Genomic DNA, 21,812 nt, shown 5'->3' with positions numbered 1-21,812 from the left:
AAAAAGGAACCAAAAATATATAAAGGACTAAAAATATTAAAAACATAAAGAGAAAAATAAATGGCATAATGAAACAAATAGATTTCAAATTTATTTAGAACTTATGCAATCTCATTCTGTGTATATAGTGTATGTATATATATTACTTCATGCACTCATGACCATTTGTTTTATGGAGAATCCTGACTAATCCAGATTTCATTTCAAACAGAAAAGATAGAAAAATTAGGTAAAACACTTCAACTTTAAGCTAGAACTAAATTTTCTCAAAAACACTTTGCTGTATTTACTAATTTAATTCCAAAATTGTGATACAACTATGTAAAAGGTAATAGCCCATGAGAGTCATGATGATTCATTGATTCACATATATTATGTTTACTATTTATTTCTTATCTTAATTTTATATTTATTTATTTACTTTCTGTCTTGGGTCTTGAACTCAGAGCTTGGGCACTGTCTCTAAGCATTTTGATCAAGGCTAGCACTCTATCACTTTGAGTTCCAGCTCCATTTCTGGTTTTATGGTGATTAATTGCAGGTAAGAGTCTCCAAAACTTCCCTGACTTAAAATCTCTCAGTTTACAGTGTGAGCCACCAACAACTGACTGTGGTTTCTAATGTAAAATATGAACAAAATATATAAAGATATAAGAAATGTACTTTGTGTTCAATTATAAAGTCAGATATAATAAAGTTAACCATTTTCATTTTTCAATTCAATCATAACTACTTTGTGTTCTCAACATTGAATTTCAGGTGGAGACACATGTAGACTTCTGTTATTCCAGATATCCAGGTTGGATTTTCCACATAGAAAAATGGAGGTTGTGAGGAGTAAAGAGTCTGGGATGTTTTCTAATTTTAAGGTTTTTCTTCAGCAGCAGCTGTGTCTCATGCCTCTTCCAAGTCTCTGACTTCTGCTTGGCAGCTCCTCAGAGAAATGCAAATTAAATGTAAATTAAAAACATAATGAGATGGCAATTCACATCCAGATTGACAAAATTTAATAATCTGACAAACCAAATGCTGTCAACTTTGTGAAGTTACACCCTTTGGATTGGTAGTTAAAACGGTTTACCAAAAACACTTTGGAAGACAAATCTGAATTTTGGAAAACAGTTAAATTGAACCTAAAAGTCAATCATTTTTGTAATTCTACACATTAAAATACATTTTCACACATTAACCAAGAGAAGTGCAGAAGAATCTATCCTTTACTATTTATTATTTGTAATAGAAAAATTATCTGAAAATCACCCTAAGAGCAATAACTTATAAATGGATGAAGGTATTTTATTTTAGATACAATTGAATATTTTATCAACTATAAATGAATGAATCACTGATTGTTAAATATACATCCACGTTTTCTTTTTTATTTTTTTATTTTTATTTTTTCATATATTTTTTAATTGTAATTAATAGAAGGGTTACATGATATTTGCCAGATAGATGGTGCATTAATTCCCATACATTGATACCCTTTCACATGTCTTGGACCCCGTTTCCCTCCCCTCACCCCACCCATCCATGTTTTCTTCTTGTTTCCAAGAAAATTTTGGAGAAAAGTAATCATAGAATATCTTATGGAAGTATACAGTTTAAATATATTTATATACTTACATGAATATGCATATGTAAAAATACATACACATATATTCAGATCCACCTATACATATTTTCTTTAATTTAATTACAAAAACTATAGCAAAGTAAACATTTTTCACTGATGAATATATGAATTTAATTTTTATTGCAAAGAAAATCCATGATTGTGCTTTGAGTCAGTATACTTTTGAGAAAGTAATTAAGGAGTAAATAAAATTGGGGTAAAACTGCAAAGTAATTGGTCATGTTTCTCTTAAGGTAGGGCTGCTCATTTTTTTATTCTTTATATTTACTAATACTTTATTTTAGTATTATATTTTTTATAATTTTAATAGCTATTTAAAGATTTTAAAGCAAACCTACAACTCTGGAAACTTACTATAAGCATTCTGGCATAAAACTGTCAGTAAAAATTAGATTTTAAATATTATCATCTGATATACATTGTCAAAATATAAGCAATTTATAAGTAATACTTCTGAACATCCACAAACAAATAAATCCTAAGCATCAAAGACATTTATGTGCTTTTTCTGTCATGTTCATAGAGAATGCTTGTCTTATAATGTCTTCCTTTCTCACTTAAATTTTTAATTAAACCCAGACATAATCAGTAATGAGTAGAATATGACATCAGAACTATAATTTAATTTTCCACAGTATTTTTCCAATTGTGACATTAGATAACAACTTTTCTTCTAAGGATTTAAAACTTCAGAGAATATATCCATAAAATAAATGCATAATAATATATGTAATTTTTTTTGCCAGTCCTGGGGCCTGACTTAGGGTCTGGGCATTGTCCTTGAGCAGTTTTTCCTCAAGGCTAGCATCCAGCCACTTGAGACACAGTGCCACTTCTGGCCTTTTCTATGTATGTGTTACCAAGGAATCAAAACCATGACTTTGTACATGCTAGGCGAGCAATCTATCACTAGGCTCTGTGCCCTGCCCATTAATGTGTTTTTTTCATGAGTTATATTTTCAGAAATCACACCTTAGTTTAGCATATCACAAAATAAAATTTTGAGCATTACTTATCTATGTGAAAATATGTGATATTAGTAACAAAAGATTGAGGATATCAAAATTTACTTAGATAATGTTTTACAATGAATTTGATTTTTACCATTGAGGCATACATTATGTCAGAAAGAATTAAAACTCTTTAAAGGTAAACTTTTTCCTCTTTCTGAAAAAAAAAGAAAACAAAAACAAAAAAACAGAACCTCTCAATTCTCAGCAACTTTCCCCAATTAAAGTGTTTATCATTAGAATCTGGTATTTCTTTATACATGCCAAAAAGATACAGCATGGCATATGGTTTGATATTTCTATAGTAGACTTAGCAGCCTAAACATTATATATATATATATATATATATATATATATGAGTGTGGCTTTTAATATTGTTTATACCTTCAAATTCATATATGCTAGTTTTACTACTTTAAACAAAACCAAACTTTTGAGCTTTAAAGTTGCATAGGCAAATAAAATTATTTACCTCTTCTTACTAATGAGTAATTAAAATTTTAAGTAGCCATTATTCATGTAGTTCATAGAAAAGAGTTGAAAGCTGAAATGATCTTTAGAAACCCTCAATTGATAAACTAGTCAGGCTCACTGCATATAATTTAAGTTACTATTTTGAGTTAAAGTTGGACATATGTAAGTGTAGAGAGAGGATAAGACACCTAAGTTCTTGTGATCCTCTCCTAAGAATATCATCTTTTGTTCTCACTGTGAGATGCATAGAGTATTGTTTAATTAATCATACCCAAGTGCAATTATTTTTCTTTTACTATCCATTGGATTAACTGGTAGATTTACAGACAGATCAAGAAACAGAAAAAAGAAGTTTTTTTTTTTTTTTAAATTGTGCTATTCATAGTTATTTCTTTCTTATTTCTTTCTCTTCCTTTGGTTTATTCCCTGGTGTTATTTTTTTTTATTTCTGTAACCTTTCTTTGTCTTGTATGTAAATTTATCTGATTTAGGGAAGGGAAGGGGAATCACAGAAATGGTGAGACAAAGGGTAAACCAGTCCAACAGTAATACTCACTGGAAATTATGTTGAAAGTTAACTTTACAACTTGAAGGGTGGCAACAGGGGGGATATGGGAGAAAATGAGAGAGGGGATAACACTTTTCAAAAAGAAATGTAGTAATTACTTTACTTATATAACTGCAACCCTTTTGTATATCACCTTTACAGTAAAATTTACATTGAAAAAAATTCAAGTTGCTAAAATCACTAAACTTTGGTATTTACTGAGCCTCATTTTGAATGTAGAGGAGAGGAATCAGTATAGATTATGGGTGTAACAGTGAAAGTTGACAAAACAGGGTTTAGATAGGAAGGAAAACAGCTGCAAATATAGCTTTAAGTTAAAAACAATATGCAAGATTGGGTTAACATTCAGTACCATGGAAAGCTCTGTAGTAAGGTAATTCTTAGGCTCTGTGATGCTATTTGCTGAAATATTTTAAATTTTATTTTCAATGATTGCAATTAATTTTTTTCCTTGAGTTTTTACTGGTAGTCATTTATTAAAAATAAATATATATCTTAAAAATACAAACTTTGGGGAAGATATATGTGGCAAAGGTCCATAATTTTGTCTTGTCATTATTTTGTCTGTTAATGTTTACTCTGATCAGTTGAGTAGCATGCTATCTAAAATGCAATGTTACTGTTTTACACTTTGAAGTTAGCATGTATTTGTGAGAAAGTAATGTGAAATTTAAAGGATCAGATATCAATATGAAGATGTGTGAACGTATCACTGTTAGTATTTGAGGGATTTTTTTCTTGTAAAGATGGACCGCTTAAATATTAAGTCATAAAATGAGTCTTTGCTTTAACTATCAATGTCTTTTATTGGCACATAACCAATCTCTCTCTCTCTCTCTCTCTCTCTCTCTCTCTCTCTCTCTCTCTCTCTCTCTCTCTCTCTCTCTGTGTGTGTGTGTGTGTGTGTGTGTGTGTGTGTGTGTGTGTGTGTGTGTGTGTTTTCATTTGCATGTGTGTACTTACAGGCATATGTAAAGAGAAACCATTTTTCCCACGTGTGACAAATGATTATTTCTGCTGTTTCTATTACCTATGCTTACCACTTTTTTCAGCTTCCCATTCTGGGCCACAGTGCCACTCACTTGTCCTCACTGGGACACAATCCTGTGTTTGAATACTCACAAGGATATTTTCTTTTAAAGATTTAAACTGAATTCTTTGAAAAGCATTTCTTCCTGGCTATAGACAGGCAAAAAACAACTTCCCACCTGAATTGAGTACTCAGAGTGTTGCTGCAAAGTTCAAGTAGTGTTCTAGATACATCAAGATTTCATTTTCTCCCTGTTAGTTGATTTTAAAGCAGATTCTGGAAAACACATAACCCTTTGCAACAGAATTGTAATCTTTTCCAACTTCAGTAACTCTGCTTTTCTAAATTGAGATGTTGTTTCTTTTATTTAACCCTGATGGATGTGTTGTAATCAGGAAGCCATTGCATATTTCCATTTCCAAGATATTAGCATTTAATAGAGTGCACATCATTATTTTTTAAATTGCTATCTTATTTATTTATCCAATTGACTAGATTAGCACAAATTCTAATTATGTTTTGAGTCTAATATCAGGACAGAAAATGGACATAATAAAGGGTAAATGTATCTTCTAGTATGAAGGAATGTAACATTGTAAATGTCATTGTTTATATCCCTTTTACATAAACTGCACTAGCATCAGTATACTATAGTGAACGAAAGGAAACTTCATAATTTTAGGTTCAAGAAATTTTGAATTTCTGGATGCGAATGTAGTTCACTTTATGCTATCTTTTTATTCATTAAAATTTTAGTTTTATCATTTACCCTTTATTGTGTCCATTTTCTTTCCTGATATTAGATTCAAAACATCGTTAGAATTTGTGCTAACCTGTGCAGATATGTTATAAGAGGTGAGAACTTGAATGAATAAGTATTGAAATTAAGGCAAACTATTTATTGGGAAGCTTTGCTGGAAATCCATTGTGAACATACAATGCCTCTTTCAGAAACAAAAGGAGGTTATTGCATTCCCAAGATCTAATTGGACTAACACATAGGACTCACAGAATTGATGTGCCTCCTATTCCAGTAAATGCATATCATCACTAATGTGGTATGATATTAAATGGGCCAGATTTATCAACGTATGTATTATAGCAAATATGTGGATACAATGTGTTCAGTCTTGGTATTTAAGGACATGCTGAATAATAACCACAGACCTTGATCTAGTAACAGTAGAGAATGTTACCTAAGTTATATATACTGTGTGTATGTGTATGTGTGTGTGTGCGCGTGTGTGTGTGTGTGTGTGTGTGTGTGTGTGTGTGTTCGTGAGAGGGAGAGAGAAAGAGAGAGAGAGAGAGAGGGAGAGGGAGAGGGAGAGAAAGAGAGAGAAAGAAAGAGAGAGAGAGAGAGAAAGGGAGAAAAAAAGGGAAGGAATGAGATTATGAAGTACCAAACCCCATCTTCTTTCAACCATTAATGGAACAGGATACTACAGTGAGCATATCTTGTACAAATCCCACTGTGTGATAGAACTGTAGCATTGCTTTACATAAGAAAAAGCAAGTATCTTTTCAGAAATATTCTCTTTTCCTGAGACTTGGATCATTTATTATAAAAATATTCATAGAAAATATTCATAGAAAATTACCACAGTTCAAATAGTATAACATTAGAAGTAAATCTGTTTCTGGCCTCCCTTATCACAGCCCCTGTCTTGATACTTTTTAACTCAGTTGCTAAAGATCTCGGAAGATGCTGTTCAGCTTCTTTTGACATGGGAGATTAGAATTTCTAACAATGAGGCTATTTGTGAAGGTGATATTTTTGAGAAACCTATTAATTTCTAAATAAACCTAATATCAGAATATGCTGCATGAAAGGAAAAAATACAAACCAATTTCTACTATTCTCTGAGAGTACTATTTTAAAAGTCTTATCCCAATATAGAACAATATATTTGCTCAGTGTTTATGATTAAAGAAAAATCTTGAACAGGGCTTCAGACTGATGGAAATTTGTTTTGGAAATAGACAACTATTTCTTCTCATACAGTTGATGAATAAGAGAATATAAATATAGTAAAAATACCAGTGTTCAAAATTCTTATTGAATTTCTTTGTAATGACTATTATATGATAAATATGGAACTGTTAGTTTTTTTGTATTTTATATTACTTTTATGTTTACTCACTGTACAGTTTCATTTGGTGATCATTCTTAGCTATACTTCCCAATCATTCATTGAATCATATATCTGATTACTGGTAACTTATCAAAGACAAGTTTTTGCAATTTTCCTACTTTGTTCTTTTTCAAGCTCTAATATAAGCTGTTCAGAAAAACTGACAAGAGTTTTATATATATATATATATATATATATATATATATATGATTTTCCTTCAAACATTTCCTTTATTTAAGTATGAATGGTTCAGAAAAAAGAAATGGTAGTGCTATTGCAATTGATCTCCCAAGCTGTCTTGGGTCTAGGCCCATTGATCTCTAGGGAGAGAATTTTGGCCTGTGGCTCTGCTGAGTTACCAGAAACTAGGATTATGAATGTGTTCCTGTCATTCCACCCTAGGTGCTGACTGGAGAGCCAGGAAGATTAACTTACACCACAAAGAGAACTACAATTCAAAAACCTTAGAGACTCATTGTAGAGTTACCTGGGAATAAAATATAATAATGTCAATAAGATTCTATTTTTAAGATTCAAATCTGCCTTTTTCTGACTTTCACTACATATTCTTATTTATGTAAAAATGTTAAGAAATAGATGAGAATAGAAAGAGAAAAAAATAGATGAATGGCAAAGTAAATGTTCCTTGAAAGATTACTAATATGATGACAACTGTGGAAAAGTCGAAGTAAAATTTTCACCTAGTGATGTCATTTTTTAATTTTTTTTTCGATTATACTGGTGATGTACTGAAAGATAACAGACAAATCAGATAATAAGTGTATTTCTTTATGAACAATGCCATCCCCTCCCTCATTTTCTCCCAAGATTTTTCCCTCTTGACCCCACTCCCACAAGTTGTATAATTCATTTCCAACCACTGCTGATTTCTTCATCTTTTGTCTCACCATATATTTTATTTCCCTTCCCTTCCCCAAGTCAGATAAACTTATATAACAGGCAAAGGGCACAGAAATAAAAAACAGGGCAAAAGGAAAAAAAAAACAGAAGAGAAAACTAATAATAAAAAGAACTCCAAGGTGTACAATAAATAAGAAAACCCTCTGTGCTACTGTATTAAAAGGAATGATATATTTTCCCTACAATCATGCTGCAGATAGGATGAAATGATATATCCCTGGCAGAATTTTGGATATGTAAGTCATACACAGAATTATTTAGTCTATAACTATTTAACTCATTATGAATGATAACAGTACTTTATTGCTTTATTCTACAGATAACATTTTTTCTAACATTTCTTCTGCAAAAAAAAGAAAAATAAGAGATGAAATTCTCATATGTTTCCAAATGAGAGTTTAATGAAAATGGCACATTGCTTCGACTTTCAGAATGCGACATTTGTTTGAGCAATTCTGAAACATGAATGTGCTTAATAGCATTAAATGCACTACAGTATTTGGATGAGGAAAATAAACCCGATAGAATAGTTGTGAAAAGTTATAGTTTTACATGCCAGTTGCCATATTTTGTGTATGTGCGGAAAACTCATAAGTTTTAGCCTGAATTTGTTCTATTATTTATGAATCATCTGAAGTTTCTTTCTAATCCCCCACTTTCAAAGTTTTCTTCACTATCCATTTTCAATTTCTCATTGGTTGTTTGTTTAGACTCTCACATCAAACAGTTCTCTACTCATTGCCTCTTCCTTGCCAAGATTTGCACTTTTATGTTTAGTGTGTAGAGAATATAAAATACACCGCCTTGTGTGTTTGTCACTAGAACTTCCTTTATTGCCATCTAAGATCACTCCCAAGTCAGTAAATAAGTAATTTCCACAATGAGAGATTTCTAGGATTCGTGATATGTTGAGTGAAAACTTACAATGAAATGTTTATTTGCAATGTGCTAGTAGTTCTACAAACCAAGCAGAAACCACTGCCTTAAACATATTTCTGCTTCTGGTACCAACATGATGCTACTCATGCTAACCTCACCTTTATGCGTGTTCATGCCCTAGATTCCAGTAAGTGTTCTTGAATTCTCTGAGACTTCATTTACTATCCTCAACACTTTTCTTACACATGTTAAAATTACCCCTTTCCAGTGGGGAAATAAACCCTAAGAAAATACAGTTACATTTAACTAGCCAGAAAACAGCTCTGTGTGTGTGTGTGTGTGTGTCCATGAGCTGTCTTTTGCTCTTTTGCCATTCAACCTTACTTTGAATTTGTGTAGGACAGCATAAGGGAATGTTAACTATTTTGATAACTTCCTTCTATTTTAAATGAAAAAAATAAAAGTACAAATATATCATTTTACCATTTCTAGAAAGAATAGCATGTTCAATATTGCAAAAGCTGATGAAGTCACATTAGAGTATGACTAAAAGCTGATATTATTCCTGAAAGAATGAAAACCCTGTGTTTGACCCTAAGGCCCTAACATTGGTAGCCCTAGATCTGCATGTATTTATGTGATAACCTATAACAATAGGAAGAGGATATCACGAAACTCACAAAGGACAATGACTGATTAAGCATCTTTAAGCAATTGACCTGAACAAAATGTCCTTGCTTGATGCTTGATTTATAACAATTCTCATTGCCAGAGTACAAGAACTCCAGAACATATGGGATATTTGCACAGGCTTGCAGACAGGAATCTCTTTTACTTCTTACTTTGCAGGCAATGTTGGTTTAGATGCATCAATCTACCCTTGGTACATATAAACTGATAAATCACTTTAGTTGGAAATAAAGGAACAAAACGTTTCTATGGAAACAAAATTATTTCAATAGGCTATTTCTTATATAAAAATATTTAAAATGCTTATAGTTCAAAATAATTTTCAAGTACATTAATAATACTTATTTGGAGTCCATTTTTTGCCAGACAATTCAAGTTGTATTTATTTCTAAGATTATCTTCCTAAATTTGAAGGTTTCCAGGATCTATGCAGAGCAGATAAACCCAAGTTTGGGGGTACAATAGTTGTCTATTGCTATTATAAATGACTCCAGATTTTACATGTTTAAAGCATCATATTTATTGCTGCAGGTTCTGTGCATCAGACATCGGGGCACGGATTGATTGGATACATTTATGCCTTATCATAACTTGCAAACCATTTGCTAAAGCTAAGTCTCATCCTAAGGTTTATCTGAGGGAAGAATTTTTTTCAGATTTATGTGCTGGTCAAGCTCCCATTCTTTTTTTTTTCATATAGTTTTATTGTAATTAATAGAAGGGTTACATTATATTTACCAGACAGATGGTGCACATACATTGATACCCTTTCTCATGTCATGGTCCCCATTTCCTTCCCCCGACTCCCCCAAGCTGTTTTATTGGGACGTAACGGCTGTTGGTGAGTGGTTATCCTGGAATCTTTGATACCTGGTCTTCTCTACTGTGACACCTCACTTCCCCAAACCAACCACAGAGTCTTAAAATGAAGGAAAGACACTGCTTTTTTAGCCTAATCAAAGAAGTGATCTTTCTCATATATAATTGGCTAAAATGCATCATTAGGTCTGTTCTACACTCAAGGGACAGTATTTTACAATGAAGTAATGAGTTAGGAATTATCAAGAGCCATTTGGACTCCAATATATATTTAAAACTTTGAGTTGTTTTCAAAATAAGATGAAAATGAACATCAACTGAAATCCTAAAATATAAAAAATATTATGTTGATAAAAATGGAAGTAGTAATTCTTCTCTGAAAATTGTTGAGTTAAATGTTGCACTCAGTTTTATTTATTTATTTATTTTTTCTAGCTGTTTTTCAACCTGGTCTGGCCTCAATAACTATAAGAAACCCCATGCTAGTCAGTGGCTCTGATGCACTTTACAATAATAGCTAGATTAACTGACTTTTAATGCTAGTTTACTTCCCAGTTGCTTTCCACATGTCCCTGAAGTTTAATAAAGCTGAGAACGTTTTATTTTGTTGTCTGAACCTATTGATCATCTGTTTATTGTAATGTTAGAACTCTGTGACATACTGTCTTTGCCACAGTGATTAAATGAATTATCTTAAAGAAATAAGAGTTCTACTTTAAAACAAAGGAAAACTAATAGAGAATAAAATTGTTTCTTTCATGAATCTCTTATTTCCTGCAGACCTTATTTCCAATATTACAAAGAAAATAAATCTGGCTGTTTCACAACTGATTTAGCTATTCCTAAGGGCTTGTCATTACAATTTAGATTTATACTTTTATATTTTTTGCAAGCATAAGCTTATTTAAAGGAAAAAATAATAGACTCACTGACTTTAGAAAAGGAGAACCTTTAGCAAAAGAAAAAAATCTTCTTGGAGTTTACATGTACTTGTAAAAAAAGGTATGAAGGGTAAAATAGAATTTCTGAATAAAAGCAAGACAAAGTCTTGATACCATTTAAAACAATGTTTAGACTTGTCCAATGACACTAGAGATGAATAGAAGGAAGAGATGGTTAGGTACTAGATATGAGTCTATTCATTGTTGATGTGGGGTGATCGGACAGGTTATTTGCTATTTCTAATGGATTTGATCTACTTTCAGGATGAAATACTACTACAGAATCACACATGGTCTGTTCATTACAATGGGCAAAGAGCAGCTATTACAGATATCGTTTTTCTCCAATTCATAAGGGCATTTGTCTTTTAGAAAGAAGCAATAATTCCTTCCTTCAGGACTTATGATCCATAAAAATAGAATGGTCAAACTTGTGTTTTCCAGTTATTATTGCACTGATTGTTCAAGGAAAGAACATTTGAGCTACATCATCTCATGATGTTTTTTGATTCAGTATTGTGGAATCAGAGAATAGTACAGAGTACAGAGTATCTGGTTTTAACACACAGAAATATGAAACCATGAATTGAAGAGGGCAGAGTATATTTTTGCACTTCGTCCACGATTCCCTAAACTCAGGGTATAAAGAGAGACCCTAACTTGTGGTCATGTGAGCCTTCCATGCTCAGTCATCAGATTAGCATCCTTGAGCAGAGCATTGTGTCACCTGCTTGAAACCTGAATCTCAGGCTCAAGCCTGTACAAGGGACTTGATCTCTAGTTCACACCACCACCAAACTAATACAATTACCTTCCCATGGATCACATTAAAGAGACTACTCATTGATTTCAATGATATCATCTAAATCTCAGTATCTTTGACAAATATGGCTTAGAATTACATTGAGGAAAAAGCTAACAGCCCACTGCCTTGATTTGAAGCCCTGGCACAGGCATAAAGTAAAGCAAAGAAAATAAAATACCATTTTAAAAGAAAACAAATAGGAAATTCTGAGTTGTGCATGTTTGAACACAAGAATCCTGGCATTCTGGATGATGAAACAAGAATATTGACAGCTGGGGTCCAGTTTAGGTATGATGGTGAGATTTGGTCACAAGAGAAAAGAAAATGTCATCTGTTTGTTAAAATTTGTAAGTTTGTTAAAATTATAATGTAAAATTCTAATTACCCAGCAATTCCACTACTTGGCATTTACCCAACCACCCAGAAACAAGGACATACTAAACCCACTAGCACAACAATGTTCATTGCAGCACTATTCACCATAGCAAAGATATGGAACCAACCCAGATGTCCCTCAGTTGATGAGTGGATCAACAAGTTGTGGTATTTGTACACAATGGAATTCTATGCTGCTGTCAGAAAGAATGACATCGCCCCATTTGTTAGGAAATGGAAAGACTTAGAAAAAATCCTATTAAGTGAAGTAAGCCAGACTCAAAGGAACTTAGGCTCAATGGTTTCCCTCATTCGTCATAATCAGTAGAAACCTTGGGCTCTACTAGCAGAGATTTGCAATAGAGCAAAATCTTGATACATAAGGACATATAATGTGAAGCTAATTGAAAGGACCTCCAGGATAGTGAAACAAAAGCCATATAATGAATGATTGTTGTCCTTAATGTACTATGTTGTCTCTCATCTCCTTTGCTGTCCCTTGGTTATCTCATATTGGTATAGTATCTCACTTTGTTATCTGATATATTGAATTTATTTGTATTTGGATATTTGAAATTTGATAGGGAAGGGGGGAAAACCAAGACGGGTGGGGGGTGTGGGGGGTGAGGGTAATGGGACCAAGACATGTGAAAGGGTATCAATGTATGTGAATTAATGCACCTTCTATCTGGCAAATATCATGTAACCCTTTTACTAATTACAATAAAAAAAGAAAAAGAAAAAAAATTCTAATTATCATAATGTAATTGTGGAAAAAACTAGTCCCATATGCTAACAATTTTAAGATCTCTCTAGCATATTTTATGAATATAATTGATTCTTTTTCGTAGTATGTGTTTAAATTTCTGGTTTGATGGAATTGTTAAAACATACTGATTGGGCAAGTATTTTAGAAGACAGGTAGAAGAAATGGAGAAAAATACAGCCTATAAAGGAGCATATACATATTTTTGTAATATCTAGATATGTATACATATACAAGCACATATGCACATACACACATATTAGTATATACCTGTATGTGAATATAAATTATATAACCTTTTGTTCTTCATATTCATCTCCAATACTCAGTTTGTATTTATTTATTTTTTCATATATTTTTGTTGTAATTAATAGAAGGGTTACTTATATTCACAAAATAAAAAGTACATTACTTCACCTCACCCCGCCCCTAATCTTGTTTTTCCAGCTTCCATATCTGCTTTCAAATAACGAAATAAGCATATATACAATATATCAGATAGCAAGGTGAAATACTGTAACAATAGAGATAACCAAGGGACAGTAAAAAAGATGAGAGACAACATAGTACATTAAGGACAACAATCACTCATTATATGGCTTTTCTTTCTATATCCTGGAGGTCATTTCATTTAGTGTCATACCATATGGCCTTATGTATTTAGGTATTGTTCTACTGTAACTCTCTGTTAGAGAGCTCAAGGTTTCTACTTGTTATGACAAATGAGGGAAACCATTGAGCCTAAGTTCCTTTGAGTCTGGCTTAATTCACTTAATATGATTTTTCTAAGTCTTTCTATTACCTTACAAATAGGGCAATGTCATTATTTCCGATAATAGTGTAGAATTCCATTGTGTAAAAATACCACATCTTGTTGGTCCACTCATCAACTGAGGGGCATCTGGGTTGGTTCCATATCTTTGCTAAGGTAAATAGTGCTGCAATGAACATCGTTGTGCTAGTGGATTTAGTTTGACCTTGTTTCTGGACAATTGGATAAATGCTAGTAGAGGAATAGCTGGGTCATAGGGGAGCTCTATGTTTAGTCTTTTGAGGAACTGCCATACTGCTTTCCATAGTGGTTGAACAAGTTTGCACTCCCACCAGCACTGTAGTCGTGATCCCTCCTGGCCACATCCCCTCCAGCATCTGTTGTTATTACTTTTCTTGATCCTAGCCATTCTGACTGGAGTGAGGTAGAATCTTAGTGTTGTTTTGTTTTGCATTTCTTTTATGACCAGAGATGTCGAGCATTTCTTCATGTGTCTATAAGCCATTCTTATTTCTTCTTCAGAGAAGACTCTCTTTCAGTCTTTGGCCCATCTTTTGATGGGATGGTTGTTTCTTTAGAGATTAGTTTTGGAATGATTCAATTTTTTGAGCTGTTGATATATTTTAGATATGAGGCCTTTGTCTGTTGTATGGTTAGTAAAGATCTTCTCCCACTCTGTAGGCTTTCTAGTTAATTTGCTAGCTATTCCTTTGCCATACAGAAGCTCCGCAGTTTAATGAGGTCCCACTTCTCCAGCCATTCTCTGATTTGCTGTGTTTCTTGGTCCTTATTAAGAAAGTTTCAACCTGTGCAAAGGAGACCTTGTGTATCTCATATTCCTTCTTGTAAAGTTTTCAGTGTATCCGCTTTTACCTCGAGGTCTTTGATCCATTTGGAATTAATCCTAGTGCAGGGTTACAAAATAGGATCCAACTTTAGTTTTCTGCAGGTGCCTAACATGTTCTGCCAGCACCATTGTTGAAGAGGCTGCCTTTCTTCCATTCTATTTTTTCAGCTCTCTTATTAAAGATTAGGTGGCCATAGGTTTGTGAGTTAATATCTGGGTCCTCAGGTCTATTCCATTAGAGCCCATTTTTTTTTTGCCAGTCTTGGGCTTGGGCTCAGGGCTTGAGCACTGTCCTTGGACTTTTTAAAGGCTAGAGCTCTACCACTTGAGACTCAGCACCACTTCCAACTTTTTTCTATGTATGTGGTACCGAGGAATCGAACCCGGGTATTCGTGCATGCTAGGCAAGCACTCTACCACTAGGCCAAACTCCTGACTCCAGCCCATATTTTATAGAGAGAAGTGACCTACATGTATTTATCTCATCATCGTATCTAGGATTGCATTTAGATTTACTTATTTTCCAATTTATTTCAATACCTAATGAAGAATAATCAAGAATATTAAGTTTTATGTGCTTCTCCACACATTTTTTTATATTTTTCTTTGCATATACATTTTCATTATCTTTGTGTAGTGGTATAAAAGGGTTTCAATCCAACATTTCAGTTGGCATGTAAAGGAATCACTTCTCCTTCATCTCCCTGTCTGTCCCAACACCACCAATCCCCTCACATTACTTGGTGTCTTTTCCACCTATATACATGTGCTAGATTTTCCATCATTCATTTCTCCATTTATTTTCCTGTGCTTCCCATTAAATCTCACTTCATGGCTTAAAAAAGTTGTCATGCTAATTATTCTCAACACAACAAAATTAAACAAGAAAAAGATAATAAAAACAAGGACCATCTGGGCAAAGGTCAAGTTCACCAATTTCTCTATATGGCTGATAATCTGAGGAAGAGGGAACTCAATTTTTTTTCTGAATCCAAACAAAAAAAATTAAGTGTTGTTTTTGGAATCCATTTTTGGAGTTTAAGAGGTTTTATGACTTTTTTACAAAACTTAATGATTATTTTCTGAATTCATTTCTTATTTGTATAGATTTATAAATCATATAATCCATGTAAGAGCTAGAAAGATCAGTGATACATCTGATCTGAATATATCCAGTGAGATGTTCCACTGAGTGGGAGTACAAAGGAGGAACAATTGTTCATTGAGGACTAGAGAGAAAAGAATCCTGTGCCTGTGGTACTTGGTGGGTTAATGTCCTTTTGCCAGAAGGGCAACAGTTAGCACAAAGGTTATAATAAAATCTCTTGCCACCACCCTGATCCAACAAAAAAATTAAGAACAAAGCTATTCAAACAGGATCTCAACAGCTGGAAATAGTAGCTCCCAATATCATCAATATTAGCAGATACGATACTTAGACCTTGGAAAGTGACACATACATTTTATACCACAACATTTCAGAACTGACAATAAGTAATAGAGTTGGCAAGAAGAACCATCAAATACAAACATAAGTAATTACTGCAGCTCTCTAGAAAAGATACAGAATTCTGGGAAATGAGCCAAGATAAAGGTTAGAGTAAGTGTGTTTTTTAAAATGATGGATAAGGTAAAGAAAATTTCCCTGCCAACAAAGTATAGTGGCACTAATTCTTAACTCATTACTGCAACTAAAATAAAAACTACTAAAGAAAAATAACATATATTTGGCTTAAAATCAAATTTTACATTATCCAATTAATTTTTACTTTCTTAGTGAATACATGACTTTCCTTACTTTGTAAAATCAATTATAATCTTGTTCATTTTGAAATAACTAAATTTAAAATCAGAATCATGTACCAGGCAAGTTCCTTGATTTCAATTCAACTGATGTAAATTAAGTCACTGAATTTCTATTGTAATATATACACATGCTGACACTCTCTTAAGGTAATGTGAGATACTTCACAGGAAATGTAAATAAGGACATTTAGCTTAGACACTTAGACAAGAAGTATATGGATGCTGCAAGGGCACAGGAAGAGTGTGAATGAATTATGAGCTAAAAGCTAAATGAACTGTCTACTTGTCATAGAATCAAGCAACTGGAAAGGTCAGATATAGGTAAAAGCAGATCAGGAGAAAGCTTGTTATGAAGATCTAAATATTTATCAAATCTCTTCAAGAGAGGAACATTTGAGCAAAAGTACTACCTTAAATTTACTGTTCTTCTTTTCTCTCCTTTACCTCACTCTTTCAAGAGAACCTATTATGTAGGAACTCAGTATTTGGAAGGAAGAAACACAATCAGCATAATCCTGAGATGTTAATCAGTTAAGTAGAGAATGTCTTTCTCAGGGATGATGAGAAGGACTGCCATTTCTGAGAGTGTCTTTGTTGGTAGTAGGAGGATCAGGACCTCTGTCTGCCAGGCAGTGGTAAGTAACTAGCATGTGGAAGTCAATGGATTCAGGAATGTGGATTGAGCATGACACACAGGAAATGAAAACATCATAAGGAAACTACAAGAGTAGAAATACTCTAGAGTCAGGCTGAGCACAGTTGCTCTTCATTGTTGAAGAAGACATAGTGAGCAGGGCAGATACTTGATTCCTTAACATCATCACCATAATCATCATCATCATCATCATCATCATCATCATCATCATCATCAACATCAATGATTATTTAAGGAAAGCAAAATTTATGATAAAGACAATTCAGCAAGAACACATAATCTTTGATTTGTATCTTTTTCTTTTACTTTAAGCTACACATGAAAAAATGAAAACTGGTTCAAAATGTAAAAAGTCATTCACAGTCCCTTGAACATTTCTTCTGAAATGAGAAAGGGAGGCTCAGATATTTCTCCAGTTTTTAAAATTTATTTTATTTTTGTCCATGTAGTGCTTTTTTCCTTTCCTTTCCATTTATATTGAGATCAAATGCATATCTTATTAACAGGCCTTGTAAAAAAAACAAAATGAAATAACAATAAAGAAAACTAAATGTTGACAGCATCCTCAATAACATAATCTCTTTTGTAAACAAACCCAAAAGTAGTTTCCCAGAATGCTAGAGCTCTGGACCTCAGTTCTGAAAGAGCTTAGCCTTGTTTTTATTTTGTCTATTCATCTAATGGAAATACCTGTTTTTCTATTGATTTTTTAAGCTATTTTGAGTATATTCTCAAATGTCTAAGTAACATGCCATAAAATCTATCGTTCCATGTTGAAAAAGCTATCTAAACCTATCAATCAGAAAGGTTTTACTAAAGATAAGCTATATAACCTGAATTCTTAGGAGTAAAAGAAGGGGAGTACACATTTCTTGTGAGCTAATGCTGTTATAATCAACAAAAAAATGTGTGAATATAAGGGAAAAATATCTAGAATATAATTTCTTTTAGTTGTTTGAACAGACAATACAATGTAGATGATTTCCTAGTTTTCAGCTCCTGTATTTGATTTGCTGAGTACATAATTTCACTAATATAAGAATATTAGAAGTTATAAGAATTAGATTATAAATCCCATTTGGAACTATATTGTATTTCAATTTCTTATAAAATATCCAATAGATGGATTAAGTTTACAGTTCGACAGAAGTAGTTTCAACCTCAGGGAACCACACAGCACTGTAAATATATATATATATATATATATATATATATATATTTACAATAAGTAACTGCTGAATGAGAAAAGCTGATGTGGGCTAGAGAAAGAGTAGCATAGCAGTCAAACCTAATCCAGATAAAAATCTAAAGGAATTTCAAGACATATTTAGTAGCTTGAGAAATATAGATAATTAGAGAGTTGGAAGTAGCACTGTGCCTCATGAGGTAAAGTACTATCCTTGAGCAGAAGAGCTCAGGAGCAATGCCCAGACCCAGAGTTTAAGCCCCATGACCATGAAGAAAAAAACAAACAAACAAAAAGATCAGAGTGACTTATGAAGAATAGCCAGAGACACGGGGAAAATATCAAGACATAATAAGAAAAGAAAAGAAACATGTTCACAGTAGGACAATGTCAAACTGAGCAATTGGGCCAGGAGTTTGGCCTAGTGTTAGAATGCTTGCCTAGCATGCACAAAGACCTGGGTTCGATGTCTTGGTACCTCATGCTTAGAAAAAAAAAGCTAGAAGTGGTGCTATAGCTCAAGTGGTAGGGTTCTATCCTTGAGAAAACCTAAGGATAGTGTTCAGGCCCTGAGCTCAAGCTCAGGTCCGGCAATAATAATAATAATAATAATAATAATAATAAAAAATAAGCAATATGTTCTCTCTTTTCTCTTTTGCTGTCCTTTGGTTAGCTTATATTGTTACAGTATTTTACGTTGTTATCTGATATATTATATCAGATAACAGATTATTTGGTTGACACCAGATAGGGAAGGGGTAAAACAAGATGAGGGGTGGGGGTGGGGGGAGGGAAATGGGGACAAGACATGAGAAAAGGTATACATGTTTGTGAAGTAATGCACCTTATATCTGGTGAATATAATGTAACCCTCCTATTAATTACTACAAAAATATATGGAAAAAGAAATAATAAAATATCCTTTTAATCAACAGAAAAAAAAAATGAACCAAAAATTGTAGCTGAGAATAAGCTGCAAAGCTGGAGTAGAATGTTGGGCAAGTAGAGTACAGTCAAGCCCTGAGATTTTCTCCCATGAGAGCTGCTCTCTCGAAATCTCTTATCTAGGAGGAGTGTGTTAGCAAAGCAGTCTTCCTTCATCAGATTCAACCTTCTTGGTCTGCCAGACAGTTCGCTAACCATCCAAAGGACAAAGCCCTAAGTATCTACAATATGTCAACAGTATAAAAATATTTTGGTTCATTTTGTTTAGTTTAAAAAAAGTATGTTTGTTTCCTCAAATTTGGATCTTGGGAGTTTTTTTCTATTAGATATCTTTCATTGATCAAAAAATAAGATGAGAATTTTTAATTGTCCATTGGCTTTCATATCACAAACCATCTTGACATCAGTGAGAGCCCAGTGGGTGGGAATATTTAAAACAAAAACCAGGTATATTAAGGTAAACAATTCTACAAAATAAAGAATGCAACTTTGTGATGAAGAGCTCTTTGACATGTGCTATAGAAATTAGTTAATTAAAAAAGAAGATGGAAAGAACCTTAATTAGGAATTATTAATGAACCACTGTTTAAGTGTTTAAATGTGGAAGCCAGAGCATCTTGATTTAAGGGCAGTTCATAAACTGGAGTTATTTTATGAGGATATAATAGTCAAGAGATTTACTATATTGTTCTCAAATTCTAATAAAATAATATTAGATATAAACAAGATAAAATGTTAGATATCCTTGGATATAATCACTGATATTTGCTTGGGCTTAATATCATTTTCCACTTATTTCTAAAAAACAAAAAGTCATCTTGGCTTCAGTTGGATTTAGTTTTTCCAGAGAAAAGTAAATATAAGAGCTAATTGTCCTCAAGGCTACATTTATCATTTTCTAGTCAAAAATACTGAGATGAGACTGCTTTAAGTACATTAATTATGATAGAAAAAGGCCCCTCTTTTCTATTTTCCTTTCTTTTAAAAAGTTTTTGGTATGGTTACAGCATATTATATTCTAAATACATACAAAATTTCATTAAATTATCTGCACAATAAAAGACAATTGAATGTCACTATTATAGAAGTATGAGACTTACTCTTACCAAGCATCATATATCAATATCTCTAGGCAAACAACTTTTCAGGTAATGGTTAGAATTCAATTTAAAAAAGAAGTTATGTCTAAACTTATATCTTTAAACTTCCAATGAAGGAATATTTTTCTAAATGTATGATTTCTCAATGCCTTAACTATAAAAACATTAAAAGCATAAACCTTCACTACGACCTAGCAAAGGGTACTTATTCTGAAAATCATGAGCCATGATATGCTAAAGACACTTAGTCATCCATACACATTGCCTCACTATTCACAGTAACCAAGACATGGAAACAGCCCAGATGACTCACAGTGGATGAGTGGATCAAAAAAAATATGAAGCCTATACCCAATGAAATTTTACATGGTCATTTAAAAGAATAAAATAGTGTCACTTGCAGGGAAATGGATAGAACTAGAACAAATAATGTTAAGTGAAGTAAGACAAGCTCAGGCTATGTTCTTGCTAATATGAGGAAGTCAGATTTAAAATACACTGGAATATGACAAATTATACAGAATTCCAAGTACATATAGTAAGACCAAAAGAGGATACTCTTAGGAAAGAAACAAAGAGGCTAACTGCATAAAAGCATTTTCATATTTATGTGAAATAACATACCTGATGAAACAAACTCCAAGATGTGGAAACAAGACAACTTTTTTGCATCCTTTGTCATGCTGTTTCTGCTATTTTATTCCCTTTCCCTTCCACAGGTTTAATCATCATATATACAAGACATGAGAAAAAAAAAACTAAAAGAAACAAAAAAGAAGAAGGAACATAAAAATCTACAGGATGTAATAATAACCCTTTGTTTCCATATTTTGGAGATCATGTTCATATGTATTGTTATATATGGTTCTATGCACTAGAAAATTGGATTATTGAGATCTCATGTTGAGAATGTCATATATATGTTCTAGTTCTTACAACTGAGGGAAACCATCAATTAGTATTTTTTTATAGCCAGGCACCAAAGGACCACATCTATAATCCTATCTGCTGTGGAGGCTGAGATATGGAAAATCACCTATCAAAGTAAGAACATGCAAAAAATCTTAGAGACTTTGCCTCTAAAATTATCCAACAAATTATTAAGCTAGGATTTAATGATATTGGCAATATAGTAACTACTACAAATATATTGTTATATTTTGTAAGGGAAATAACTTTTTTAAGAATGAGCTATAGTATTTATACTTTCTTGTATTGGTATATTTTTAATTGTTCGTATGAAAAAGCCAAGTTATACTTAAGGAAAAGCAGTGACCTGACTAGAAGTGAATATATGTTTTCAGAAAATTAAAGTACTGGAAGGAATAATATAAAAGAGTTTGTAATTTCTTTAACCATTGAAATAATTACTAGATTATTATACTTAGATTTTGTAGGATTTGATTTGGGCATTCATTTTTAGATTTACCATTTTTTTTTATAATGCACATT

The 21,812-nt window shown here is 32.7% G+C and overlaps 1 non-coding gene across 1 annotated transcript; it reads right to left on the bottom strand.

Moving 5' to 3' along the window:
• Positions 1–19,313: 19,313 nt before the first annotated feature.
• LOC150069541 (small Cajal body-specific RNA 4) lies at positions 19,314–19,443 on the bottom strand. The gene has a single exon (XR_016538580.1).
• Between the last annotated feature and the right edge of the window lie 2,369 nt (positions 19,444–21,812).

The sequence above is a fragment of the Megascapheus bottae genome, chromosome 1, assembly GCF_031878675.1.
Source record: "Megascapheus bottae isolate mThoBot1 chromosome 1, mThoBot2.hap1, whole genome shotgun sequence".
NCBI classification, from domain to species: domain Eukaryota; kingdom Metazoa; phylum Chordata; class Mammalia; order Rodentia; family Geomyidae; genus Megascapheus; species Megascapheus bottae.
The sequence above is the reverse complement of the archived record's forward strand: the minus strand, read 5'-3'. Positions and strand labels throughout refer to the sequence as shown.